Source organism: Habropoda laboriosa, unplaced genomic scaffold (assembly GCF_001263275.1).
Source record: "Habropoda laboriosa isolate 0110345459 unplaced genomic scaffold, ASM126327v1 scaffold14, whole genome shotgun sequence".
Taxonomy (NCBI): Eukaryota; Metazoa; Arthropoda; class Insecta; order Hymenoptera; family Apidae; genus Habropoda; species Habropoda laboriosa.
Window position 1 is genome coordinate 1,551,178 of NW_017100137.1, and position 9,067 is coordinate 1,560,244.

Sequence of the window (9,067 nt, forward strand, 5' to 3'; positions counted from 1 at the left end):
ATCGCAAGATGGAGATAATCGAAAGATGGGTTGACTGGTGGGTATGATTTTAGTTTCAATTGGGAATACTGGAAATTTCTTTGTACTTTTGCATCGACTTTCTATTTGTTAAAAATATGTCAACTTGACCCAAGGACGTTCGCATCGCTATTCATTAACACAATTTACTTTCTAATTTGCCGCTGTCAGACTGTTTAACTTTCTTTAACGTAATCATTCGATCATCTTATTTTATCGTATTAGTTTAACGAGCGTATGGAAAAATGACGAATTCTAACTCTTAATGGTGCAGCACACTTTTTTTCTAAGCGAATCAATTAACCCTTTCATTGCTGTTGGCGCCAATAGGCGCTTTGATAATTTAATCCTTTGTGCACTTTGAACTTAATTTAATAAAACTAATTTTGAAACGACCCGGCCAAAATGAAAGATTTCGCGATCGTGGTTGAAAATCTACAAAATCTGCCCCAGTGAAAGGATCAATGTTGTTTATTATTATTGAATTTAAATTTTTGCAAATTTCTATAATTAACACAGAAACGTTTGTGCTTTCCTTTAATTTCCGCTAAAGAATACTTCGATGGAATACCACCGCGATTAATTCGGGTCGTAGAAAATTACCACGGCGCAAGAATATTTACATACAATATCGAAGAGTGATCAAATTGAATGTTTCCATCGATAGGAAATAATGAATGACTTATAGAAGATGTTTCGAAATCGAGTTTCACAATCATCGATGCTCATATGATAACCGGGATACTTAAAGGCTTACCGTAGAAATTTCGTAATTGATCCTTATCAGAATTATCTGTAAGCGTTCAATTGACTAAACAGATTACGAAGTTGTTTCGAAAAAGAAGGAGACAGGATGACCAAGCATTTAGAAATTTCCTTCGAGTAAAAATCGTAGAGATAACAATATTTATGTTAGTATTACTCGAATGGAAATTTTCTCCGATAAATAGAATGTTCGGTTTTGAAAAAAGATTAAATTGAAAAATTTATCTAGTTAATTAGATATACACTTGATTCGTCGATAAGATAAATAAAACAGATCTAGGCTTTTTAAGTATTTAATCAAGTTGTACAAATCAAACAGAAGTACAGCTCTTACACAAAATATGTGATCACGTGGCACGAGGAGAGTAAATAAGACAGAAACTTTACAGACAGAAATCGTTCTAATTCATTTCTATTGCTGTAACAAACTCTAATTAAACATGCCCATCGTGTGTCACATTATTAATTGAATTACATCCTATCGCACTTGTTATTCGAAGCAAATGTCATTCTATCCTGACCAGTCTTAACGAAACCCCAACAGAACATCCTGTTCTTTATCCGTTTCTTGGTGTTTGATAACACGACGAAATATTTAACCCACGTATTCGAGAGACAATCTTACAGTCCCATAAAATCTAATATTGAAATATCAGTAAGAAACGTCGAAATAAAATAATTATACTCCTTATACACCTAATTATCTTCTCTAGCTACGGTGGTACGAGAACATTTTTACACGTAATTTTAAAACGGTTTCGAAGAGCGAATACGAAGGAAGGAAAATTTTTTGACGATAGGAATGGCAAAAAATATACACATTCATGTAAAAAAAAAAAATAGAAACAAATTTTCCTTCCACCTTATTCACCCTTCGAGACCATTTAAATTACACAGAAACATCTTCTCGCACCACCATGGCTCAAATTAAGGTGACCATTTTAACGTGGCCCATCCTGTATACACATAAAAATAGAAATGTTTTCATTTTCTTGCCAATAGTCATACTTCCATACTTAAACTCGACACGATCCATCGATCACGATCTATCGATCGAGGAGTTCATCCGTGTATGTAGAAGTCAACGTTCGGTAACCGAGTTGCGAGGAAAACTGGGTTCGTCGATAATCGATCGGGGTCAAAGTAGAAACTAGGAGTCACTAAAGACAACGAAGAGGTCTTATTCGTATGCCACGATTTTTCTGGTAGCTGCACACGTTAGAATTAGCTGTTCGTTGTTCCAATGCTCTACCAAACGAAACACGATTCTCTCGTCGATATGCTCCAACATGCAAATTTTCACGTCTGAGCGAACTTACTATATTTTTTCCACCGACTATACCTAACTCACAAGGGAACATCCCGAAGTGATAATCACCGATTTTGATGAAACCTCGGTACATGGTAGTTCTTAAAAAAATATTCCCTACGTATTTCTTTTATATCAGCAATTGTTCACGGTGAAGGGGTGAAAATATTTAGTCCAATGTCTCTGAAACTATTAGAGACAGAGGAATGGTGGGACTTGGCAAACTTTGAAATTTGAAAAATAACAAATAATAAATAATTTCGACCAAATACGTTTATTGCCCTTATCTTCGAGGGCGATTATCACCCCTTCAATGTGGACGATTGCCGATAGAAAAAAATACGTGTGGAATATTTTGCCGAGTACCATCATGTACCAAAGTTTCATCGATATGGGTGATTATCACTTCGGGATATTCCTTTGTGAGTTCGTGAGCGATATGCGACGTTTCAGTATCTTTCGTTTGTTTATAAACACGGTCTTACAAAGTAAATTTTTTCTTTTAGCCGTAATCGGATGCCCGTACGGACTACAGATTAAACACACAGGCACTCCGGAAGAATTAATACAAGAGTAAACTGTTATGGTGGTTGTCCATGACCGCCGCCATAGGCAATTTCCAACAAATGAACTTCGTCGAATAAAGCGTTCTTATCTGTACTAATGCAAGTAATGTCGTAGTGTTAAGATTAGGTTTGAAAATTCTACTGTCGTGTGAAATATATAAAACTCGTTGGGCAGTTAATAAACACTAGAATAATTTAGACTCACCCAGTATTTTCATGTTTTTCCAATTATTAGAGTATCTGCATCGGTTTGACTTCATATTGAATAAAATTTCACCGTGAAATTCGAAGAATAAGGTAATATTTACACAGGGTGTCCCATTTATTTTCAATCAAACTTTGTCAATATGTGAAAGCTTCGTTAAAAAGTTGTAGCAAAAATACGAAATACGAAGGGAATAGTAAAGAACTTGCGTTCCCGAATTTATGTATCATAACCTCACATCCGTTACCATCCCCTTCGTATTTCCTATTACCGTCATAACCTTCTAACAAAGCTCCAAACGATCTATGTTTATACGACACTTTCTCCTTATTTACACTCATAGAACACACTGACAAAGTTTGATCGGGGAAAAATTCGGACACCCGGTATGTATCATGAACACCGATCACTTGTAACAAATCATTTGTGAATGAAAATCGACCGGTGAGGGGTTAAATAGAAACGTCAAATAATAAAGACAAACATTTAGAAACACGTTTCACTACACTGTGTCAGTCTCGCCAGTGTCCACGAAAATACGTCTGGTTTGACAGATGTAATTCGAGTATCGAGATTCCGTAACGGTGTTCCGCATGTTGGCGGCAATTGTCGGGCAAGGTCGCCCGCCGGAAATATCCGTCGAGATCGACTTCTGCCTGCGAAAACGACTCTCCCGAAAAACTGGCCCGCCGGACAAGAAAGCTAAACAAGGATCCTCTCTTCTCCGCTTTCGAACCGACGAATCTGGTAGCGAACAACACGTGATCGAAACTGGTTTTTCAACGTGAACAATGGACCGAGTGGTGTGGAATAATATCGCGAAAAACTGGATAAGATTCGGGAACTGGCTCCCCGTGGGTCTCTCCTTCATTCATCGTGGGAAGAACCTTTGCCTCCGATATTATCGAAACTCGTCGTAGACCAGATTTGCTTTTCCGATTAATCATTTCGGGGACAACTGGACGCGACTGGACGCGGGAAACTTGGTGTCGTTGAGGAAAAATTCGATCGGATTCGAAAAAATCGAAACTGACGTACAGCGATTCGATGGAAACGGAATTCTTTCCTGCTGTGAATGACTAACTTAGATAAATTGTGCTCGAGGCAAATGTTGCTCAACGAGATCACTTTTTCTTGGTGTTAATAGCCGAAAGTGTTCCATGTATAAAAAGTAAAAATGCATAAATTTGGTTTTGCGTTTATTGTATTATTTAGATATCGTTTGCAGTCATGTGAAGATTTTTCCAAGTATTTTTCATTCGTAGAAAATGATCTTTAAAGCACGGATATTGAGAAATTGCAACACTAATGTTTGCAACTTATCGGATTTAATAATTGATTTAACAGTTGATTCATAGAAGAGAAGAAAAAGGAACAGCTGTAAGATCACGAATTTACGTTTTATACGAAGAACACCGGCTCGAGGACGTTGGATTTATGTGTTTGGAGGAATACCGGATTGCTTGGTAAAATGTTCTTTAGGCACTTTCTGAAAAAACAGATTCTTTAAACGACCAAGACTGTAAAGCAAATATTTAAAGATCCAAGAGTAGTTATACTTTAGTACAATCTCTGGTAAGGCGTGCCAAATCGAAAGAAAGTGAAATAATAAACAATTACAGTTTCTTATTGCGAAAAGTGTCTAAAAATATATTGTATTATTTCACAATGTACGGCAAGAATTGAATAAATATTTCCAACAGGTTCTCTACCCAAATTCCATACCTATATCCCACGAAAAAAATGAATTCTCCAATTGCAGAATACGTAAATAACTTCAGAGTATAGTTTCAAATATTCTATCAATTTTTCACTCTTCCTAAAGATTAAAAAACAACAAAAAATTGTGATTTCATTAAACGTTACACCTACCAGGTAAAGGCAAAAAATGCCGCAATTTAAGGAAGAAGCAACAATACTATCACGTGCGATTGCTCTCGAATCACGGCGCCCCAAGTGATCGAGATAAACATTAAATCTCACGACAGAATTCAGACACGCTCGCGTGACAAAAATGCGGAACGACGCGGCAGGAGCATGCTGATTTCGCGAGATTAGAAAGTAAACATTATGGCAGGGAATCGGCTCCGATTCGTTGCGCCTTTTTATCGCTGGAACCTTGATAACAAGCGTTGCGTACGTCGTTCCGCATATCTTTACCTACGACAATCACCATCTTCCGTATTTTTTCACAGCGTTCAGCTGCTCTTGAGAAAACTTATCTTCGATTGCACGGTAGAATTTCTTCGCGAAAAAACGCTTCGTCGGCGCCTCAAGGAAGTACTCACACCGCCGCCCCTGAGGCGTCGAGAAACAGGGCAAACTTTGGGAATTTTGTTACTTAGGTAACTACTAGACGAAAAGTTTCCATTTTTTCGGAGAATGTAAACGCAACTTTCGACTTTTTCCGCAAATTTTTGAAAAGTTAAAATGTTACGTAAGGGAGGAGTTATTCGCTAGTTGCGAAACCTCCTGCTAGAACATCGATTGCTTTCCGCTATCGCTGGCAGGGATTGGAACGTCTGACATAAGAAATTCTTTCTGATTTGTAAATAAAAATGTATCATCTGCAATGTGGCGTAGGATTTTTCAAAAATTCCAATTATCGTAGCAGTTTGAAGAGGAAAACATTTTTTTCGCCAAAAAAAAAAAAAAAAAAAATCAACTTTAAACGTTTCTAAAAAATTAAATAGTTGAGATATCGAAAAAATCGTCAGCTACTTTGTATATAATACATTTTTATTTATAAATCGAAAAGAATTTTTTATTTCAGACGTTTCGATCCTTGAAACGAAAAATTGGTGAAAAGAGCTCAAAGTTACATTCGTATCATCTGAAAAAAATTGAAACTTTTCGTTCAGTAGTTACCTGTGAAAACAATTCCCTCAAAAATCCTCCTTAAACACATAATCCTGCGAAGATAACAAAGTAAACAGTAATTCAGAGTGGATTAAACCCGGTATCGAAGATCTCGTGATGTATAACGCGATACAATTAAAAGCAGAAATTCGCAATCGCGAAGAGCTGTTTGCAAACATTGCATAACGCTTTCACTTTGTTTCGTTCCATTTGTATTTCTCATTTTCTCGAATCAATTCTTCCCTTTTTTCCCGTTTCTTCAGTGGCAACATAGTCGATCACGTTTCGAACTTAGCCGCCTATCGATCGTTGATATCTCCAAAGAAAATGGCGGTTCTTTCAAGTGTCATTCCTAGAACACTCGCCTACTGTTACATGACCAGGCGCGCACACACGCGCGCGATGTCGCGATAAAAAAAAAAATAGATAAACGACAAGTTTATCGTAACAGATTCAGGAGTTCCCCTATCTTGTTAATGGAAAAATAGCCGAAAAAAATGTCGCGTTCGATGACTCAAGTAGATTTATTTCAACGAAAGATACCTGCCGCGGCAGATTTTACGGAAAAACACCGAGGGCGGTTAATCGTACTGTTATTGCAAAACAATTGGTAAGTAGTCGATGTGTAAGAAATAAACGCGCGGCCGTTTAATTGCACCGAATTAGAAAGGAGAAGAAAAAAGAAAAAAAAAAAAAGGCATAAATTGGCGCGTGTTCTCGTTCCTCCTACACAGTTTCCTGCAACGCTCGACGATCGCAAATTAATTTCTTTAGGTCACAGCAAGCATTAACATTAATTCCACGATACGATCTCGAATAATCATCAGAGGCATTTCATTGGTACGAAGTTCGAGATAATTGTCCCATTTCCGTCTTAAATACTTCCACGCCGTTTCTACCGATGACGAATTCGTCTATTTTAACGCGGCCATACTCCCGCGAAAGTCGGTCAAAACCACGAAAATCGCCGCTAACAGAGAAGATTCACGCACTATCCTTCTTCTCGAGCCGCACCAACAGAGATCCAATTTCTGCCACGAAAAACAGAAATATCCTCGCGATTCCGTACAATGCCCGCGCGATTGGGCAACGATGGAAAGTAACCAACCGGCGGGGCACATACCGAAGAAACGAAAACGGTGGCGGGAAAAAAATGCCAACGAATCGGTAAAACACAATAGGCGGATAGTGAAAAAGAAAAACGTACTTTCCGCAGCTGCTTTCGGAGTCTCGACCTCCGTTTATCAATTCCACGTGACGCTTAATTCAGGTTCAAATGACTCGTTGCTGAGTCAACGTTTAATACGTTTCACGGCAGCAACCTTTGACGAGCGAATTCGCGATGGAGGGAAAAGGAGGACCTCGTGGCGGTTGCCATGCATAACCGAATGCAGAGTGCTACCAAGTATGTGTACACACTGCTGTTCGTATCGGGTTATCCCGTAAGTTCGCGTCGAATTTTATAATTCAGATCAATGTTTAAATTTGCAACTTTTTAAAATTTTTAATTTAATAGAAAGAAAAAAATAACGCAAGCGCCTTCTCGTTCCACAATTTTCGTCTACTTTCTTTTTCGGTAAAACCATTACGTCGTCGCTGTAGAATTTCCTTGGATTTTTTATCAAATATCTGTCGCTTCCGGCACGAACTTATGGGATGACCTAATATTAGGACGTATTAGTAAAAATATACAGGGTGAGAGAAATAGAAGAAGACAAAGTTTCGTTGTTTTCACAGATTTTTTAAATTTGCAATGGTTTTCGCGTAACGACGATACCACGAATTTTTCTGAATTGATAGCTAACCAAGAAAGCTAAACCAAATTCAATTTCGTGACAATGTTCGGTGTAATCAGTGACACGCTAAAATTCCAGGCGGAATCATTTTCTTCAGGATCTTAATAATTTTCTTTCACATTCAATTAGTGTCATAATACGTATGAACGGGGGGTGTATGTACCTATCTACGTAAATCTATCGACAACTCGTGAAATATGGAATCAAGGAGAAGAATGATTTTCTTTTTGTGGAATTCGACTGACTACCTGATGCTTTAACTGCTGAAACAATTCCACACGTGAATCTTCGAAAGTCTGACGTTGAAAGGTAAAGAAGAATTATATTTAATTTTAGTCAAGAAAACAGAACTATCACCAATCTGTGAATTATGGCACTCTTGCAGATATAAGATAAGTTATCCAAATATGAATGACATAGCAGTCAAAGTGTTAAAAGCTTTGTTACGTTGTCACTAAACTATCACATCTAACCCCGGAGATACACATACATACGTATAGTTCTAAACTTTCGTACTATATCTTTATCCTTGTTGTGAATATTTAGTCTCTTAATTGCTCGTGCAATTCGGACAGTTTGCTTAGTTTTCTACCTGTTCACGGCAGTAAGTAGCTGTTTGAACAATCTACGTTGCATTAACAGTACATTTACGATGACTTTCTATTACCAACCAGAAATAGTATCCTTTTATAAAATATTTTTAAAAAGCGTTTGCACATACACAGTAATGTATTCTAACGAGATTTTAATTTCATTTTGACATGAAATTTTTAGAACACCGTAGAAGTACTTTTCAATATCCCATGCAAGAATGATTTTTCAAAGAAAATAAAGCACATGCGAAACTTGACAACCAGTCAATATTTACACTATAACACTACTATCTTTTCAATATAAAAAGACAATTTTTGTGAAAAATACTGAATTAGTTTCGTTACACTGTTCAAATATTGATATACCATCGAAGAATTGTTTATTAAACAAAATGGTAACACGAGACAATGAAGTACATGCGAAACTTGACAACCAGTAAATATTTACACTACAACACTGCTACTTTTAAATATGAAAAAACGAACCCAATTTTTGTACAAAGTGCTGAATTATTTTCAATACAATGTTAAATCATACAAGAGTGATTTATTAAACGAAATGTAACACGAGGCAATCAAGTGCATGCCAAACTAGTCAATATTTACACTACAACACTGTTACATTCCAATATAAAAGAAGAACACGATTAGAAAAAGTACTGAAAGAATGATTAGAATACTCGAAGAATGATTTTCGACACACTGTTAACAAGAGTGACACTACATCATATCTACGATATCAACGATGCGAATAACTATATCTCTATGTCACATCAAATCGGTAGAAGATTCGTAAAAATTTCCATGCATAAATCGCCGCTTCTATTTCGGTCAAGCCAATTCCGATTTCCCTCTGGCGGCGTCTCGCGCCTATTTATACACGCGCCGCGGTCGAGCACACTTCCGCCGGGATTTAATTAATTCTTACGCGATCAGATGACCGGCCTGATCGACGA

At 37.2% G+C, this 9,067-nt stretch overlaps 1 protein-coding gene across 2 annotated transcripts in view; it reads right to left on the minus strand.

Moving 5' to 3' along the window:
• Positions 1–9,067, minus strand: part of LOC108579506 (proton-coupled amino acid transporter-like protein pathetic) — a 68,591-nt gene that overhangs the window by 58,244 nt on the left and 1,280 nt on the right. The window lies entirely within an intron of this gene.